Genomic DNA, 4,860 nt, shown 5'->3' with positions numbered 1-4,860 from the left:
CATTAGGTCACCACAAAGTAGATTTACATATAATCCTCACTGAAGAAAAACATAAGAAATTAAGTTTCTATGTGATCCCAAAAGAGATATTCTTTCCTTAATCATAAGAAAATTAAGTATTTTTAGAAGGTAAAACTATTAAGTTTACAAAACACTTTATTTTTAATAAAAAGGTACAATTTCTCATTTTCTATTCTTGGCATAAATTTTAATTATTTCCAATGGAAACAAAACCTCCTGCACCCCTTTCAGTGTCATCTAAAACTTGAACTTCTTCTATTCTGGATAAAAATTTGTTCACAAATGAGCTGTGCAAGTCGATCACCTTTTTTGAGTTCAAACTTACCCTTGCCAAAATTAAACAGTACACCACCAACATTTCCTCTCTAATCTTCATCTAAGACACAAGCTCCTACTTCTAGAAAGTATTTTGCAGCCAAGCCAGAACATGGGGCGACTCTTCCATAACACCCAGAAGGAAGAGCTCCCTGAACGTCGGCTTTCACAAGCGCTTTCTCCACAGGTGGTAATGTATCATCATAGGCACCGTACACGTCACAGCCTGCGGCCTGCACAGGCCAGCACGGACCTCCCAGGCAGGCCAAGGTGGGCTCCAAGAGCCAGGCAAAAGGGAACTGCATGATGCCCTCCTTCGCAGGCCAGGGCCGCTTGCTGGGGGATACGGCGGGGGTCTCCGCAGAGCAGGGAATGGCCGAGAGAGAAGACGAGTGGAAGGAATAAGAGAGCCCTAGGTGAGTGAATATCAGGCTTCTCATCGGCAAAAGAGTTAAAGGGATAATCTCCCCTAAACACATTACAAGGTTGTTTCCTGGTAGACTGTGAGATATATAAATGCTGGGATATTTTCTTTTTGCTGAAACAAAGGCACATAAAGTCATTTACAAACTCTGAAGTGCTTTTAGCATGTCATTATTATTCCCATTTCAGTTCATATAAATTAGAAGCAGCTCGGAAGCAGAGAATTGCAGAGTCAGGCTAGATTGCTAGGAGGAACACAACCAACAGGAAGATTCTGGAGGTGACCACCCAGCACTGAAGAGAGTCAGCACTGGCCGTCAGGTTGAGGAACACCTGGAACCAGCTGAGAGGACCCTCCACACTTCCACTACCCGGAGGAGAAGTGGGAGCAGAGGCACCATTTTACTCAGCAATCCGCATACCAAATACTAACTGTGCACCTACTGCGAAATAAAGCATAAGTGGGGCGGTGCTTTTTCATTGGTGATCCTGAGTCAATACATTGTGTTTAAAGAGAGTAACAAGACTTGCCTGAGTCGTTTTTCGAGCACGGCAGATTTAAATACATACTATAACAGAAGTGCAAAATATAAAATGCATATTTAGATCAAAAGGGCCTAAATGAGAAAATGTGTTTGGTTCTTAAAGCGACATTTTTACTGATCTGGAAAATTTACTCATGTGGAACATCTTATTCCAAGGGTATCCGTCACATAATAAAGTGTTACTATAATATATATGTTCAATTAATCAAATGACTATTTTAGGTAAGAGTATAAGAAAAAGAAACTGAAATCTGTAGGCTTATTAAGTAACTTGGTCAGCTGATGCCATGAGAGAAGGGTACTGTCTGCCATGGAACTATTAACAGTTCATCAACTGCGCCTTTAGTGTAGCTAACATTAAGTTACGTGGCACAAACTTAATTTCAGTCCAGATGCCAAATAATCTTCCACCTAACACGGCCTATTAGCTTTTATATTATGTTTTAGGCCTATTTTTAAAAAATACCTATGTTTTTACACTGTGTCTTCATAATGCAGTATAGACTCAGAAGAAAAAAAGCATTTTGTTTTTCTCCAAATAAATTCTTCAAACCAAAAGATCTGGATTCTCTAATAGGTAACTTTTCACTATTGAGACAATGTATTATTGTGACTGTGAATACACAATATTTTAACACAAAAGGGTTATATTATTGAAAGGGTCACAGAAATGTTTTCCAGCACGAAGTTAGTGTAAAAGGTAGTCTTGGGAAGAACAGTGTATTTTAAGGAAAAAAGAAATTATAAGTCATTTGATCACTCAGTAATATAATTCGGGCAAAGCTGCTTTATTTGCATCAAGCCATGTTCCTAAATACTAGCTGCTCAGTTCTTGGGATAGGCAAACTTAAGAGATAATACTTCTTTACATTAATAGCATATCTCTTTATGGTTTTGTCTTATTTACACTATTGCCTCATAGAATAATATAATTTCTCTCACGGAGTTAGGCTATCAAGTTAGAACTGTCAATGATAATTTCAGGAAACTTCCTGATTGAATGACACCCTTCCTAACAGTCATGACTCAGGCTTTGTGAGGGTGAGATGCTAAGTGTCACTTTAGAGACAACAAACTCACACATGAAACAACTACAGAAAGCCTTCAGGAGATAAATTTGATTCCAAAGACCTGAAATATTTCATTAAAAGTCCACTTCAGGCCGGGTGCAGTGGCTCAAGTCTATAATCTCAGCACTGTGGGGGAGGCCAAGGTGTACTGCCTGAGCCCAGGGGTTCGAGACCAACCTGGGCAACTTGGTGAGACCTTATCTCTACAATAAATCAAAAAACAAGTCGGGTGTGGTAGCGCACATCTGTAGTTCCAGCTACTTGGAAGGCTGAGGCAGAAGGATCGCCTAAGCCCAGCAGGTAGAGGCTGCAGTGGCCATGAGCATGCCACTGCACTCCAGCCTGGGTGACAGTGAGATTCCAACTAAAAAAAAAAAAGTACTTCAGTAGCAGAGCACCTCCACAACAGCTAGGGAGACCCACCTCACCCTGCATCTGAGCTGACAGCCACACATGGAAGACTACACAGCACAGTCCTACAGTTCTACCTAAATGATGGCCAGTAAAGAGTTAGGAAAGCTAATGGTAAGTTTTCCACATAGACAAAATGCCAGGGAGGAATTTCAAAGAGAATTCTTAAGTGCACATAAACAAAATTTTAAAGGTCAGCAAATACCATGAACTAAAATTTAATTCTTCCTAAATAGCTGGATTTTTAAAAAAGTATGAAGTGGCAAAGATGGCATCAAAATTCATCACATACGTTTGAAACCACTCATTCTATTTATATATATTGTGATAACCATATTAATATAAGTAATAGGGTCCCATTTAATCTTTTACTCCATGTTGATCCAAAACAAAGGTACTGACTTTATTTATTTATTTTGTTTTTGAGTTGGCATCTTACTCTGCTGCCCAAGCTGGAGTGCAGCAGCACATTCAACGGCCACCCCAGCGTTGACCTGCTGGGCTCAGGCAATTCTTCTGCCTCAGCTTTTCAAGTAGCCGGAATTACCGGCACACTCTACCATGCCCAGCTAATTTTTGATTTATTGCAGAGATGAGGACTCGCCAAGTTGCCCGGGCTGGTCTTGAACCCGTGGGCTCAGGCAATCCAACTCCTTGGCCTCCCAAAGTGGTGGGATTACAGGTTGAGCCACCGAGCCTAGCCACTGACTTTATTTTCACAGCAACATGATACCCCTTGCATCTCCACAAAAGCAGTCAAGTGAAACTAAGTGCTTGTCTACAGATTTAAAACAAATAAGCTGTTTCCTTTCCATGGAAGCTACAAATGTCATTCCTTTGCTTGCCTAGTAACTGAAGTGACAAACTGTTTGCTGTATCCAGGATACCCCTATACCTAGTTTAAAAGTCCTTGTTAATGCTGTTTAGTTAGTCACTATACAATGGATCATAATTTCTTGTTTATAAAAGCCTTATTGACTTTCAGGTTCAGAATACATTAGGAATCACCTGGTCACTGTTTACTCTAGGCATGGGGAAAAGAGGCCCCCCACAGAGTGCCTTGCTTAAAAGCAAAAGTGAGGCGGTCAGACCCCTAATAAGGGCCTTCATTTGGTGCTGCTTCTATCATACGGCATTCTGGTTTTCTCTTAGACAAAAATTAAGAAATAAAAGAGATTAGCTGAGTGAATCTAAAGTACGTTTTGAAATTCACTGAAACCTCCATAAAAGACAGCAAACAGATCTTCCTGCTTATTTCTGGTACTTAATGTACAACTGCCAAATTTTTGTTGCTTTGCCCTAAAGGGATATGTGCAAATTCTATTCCTCTGCTTAGTGCCCAAGAACTTAGTTAATAAATAAATCACAAACACTCTAATATCATCAAGTAAAGGGTAATATAATATTTTATAAAGTAAATGCAATAAAAATGTCTGCAAAAGGCAACTAACTGAACTTCAAATTAAAAAGAGATTAAATATTATTAAAAGGTTGATCTCCAAGTCTCTTTGATGGGAGCATGAGAATCAACAGGATGTTAACCTCTATTCTTAACTCAAATCCTTTAAAGTTTCAAAGTGTTTATTCAGGAGAAAGGCAACTATGAAACAAATACATAACTTGGCAAATTAGAGAAGAGATTTTTCACCATTAATTTTCTCCTCTCTTCTATGTATTTATATTGACTGCCTACAAATTCAGTTATCACAACGCTATTAAAAACCCTATGTGCCTGTCACATAGGTTTCTCATGACTGTGTCCCAAGGCCCTACCTGGCATCTTCCACTAACATACTTACTGAATTCATTCCACTGAACAGGTCTCCTGATCCAACGTGAGCCGTGTGCACAAAGTTTGTTGGTTCACCAATCATACTGCGGTCAATCCGTCGTCGCCTTTTCTGAAATATGGGGGAAAATGTGTTGAGAAACTGATCTCATTAACAAAAAACATATTCTGATGTATTTTTGCACTATGGAGGAATGACTGTTTAATAATAAATTTGCCTAAGACATAAAAATGCCTTTTAGACTGTCACAGTTACCTCTTATGATGAAACCCCAAGAGAAATGTA

General features: G+C 39.4%; 1 pseudogene; it reads right to left on the bottom strand.

Annotated features, from left to right (window-relative positions):
• Window positions 1-208: 208 nt before the first annotated feature.
• On the bottom strand, window positions 209-776 carry LOC103264107 (annotated as a pseudogene).
• Window positions 777-4,860: the final 4,084 nt, after the last annotated feature.

This window comes from Carlito syrichta, unplaced genomic scaffold (assembly GCF_000164805.1).
Source record: "Carlito syrichta isolate Samal-C Ts95f unplaced genomic scaffold, Tarsius_syrichta-2.0.1 Scaffold305570, whole genome shotgun sequence".
NCBI lineage: Eukaryota > Metazoa > Chordata > Mammalia > Primates > Tarsiidae > Carlito > Carlito syrichta.
Note: the sequence above shows the minus strand (reverse complement) of the source record. Positions and strands in the feature narration are given on the sequence as shown.